Source organism: Etheostoma spectabile, chromosome 9, assembly GCF_008692095.1.
Source record: "Etheostoma spectabile isolate EspeVRDwgs_2016 chromosome 9, UIUC_Espe_1.0, whole genome shotgun sequence".
NCBI lineage: Eukaryota > Metazoa > Chordata > Actinopteri > Perciformes > Percidae > Etheostoma > Etheostoma spectabile.
The window spans coordinates 28728461-28728668 of NC_045741.1; the positions used below are offsets into that span (position 1 = coordinate 28728461).

General features: G+C 34.6%; 1 protein-coding gene across 1 annotated transcript in view; it reads right to left on the reverse strand.

Moving 5' to 3' along the window:
* aasdh (aminoadipate-semialdehyde dehydrogenase) overlaps positions 1-208 on the reverse strand; it is a 13825-nt gene that overhangs the window by 1888 nt on the left and 11729 nt on the right. The window lies entirely within an intron of this gene.

The following is a 208-nucleotide window of genomic DNA, read 5'->3' on the forward strand; positions in this document are numbered from 1 at the left end:
GCCTGTATAGAGCCTAGTTAAATAAGCAGGACTTTCAGCCTGTATAGAGCCAGCATATCTTTATTTCAACCAAACCAGATTGTTGGAACAGGGGAGAGACAAATGAAGACACTTTCAATGGTTTCATTTTCGACTTTGAATGAAGTGTGTTTTACGATGATTAAATGGATTAAGATTAAAATTCAACTTTATTGTCATTACACATGTA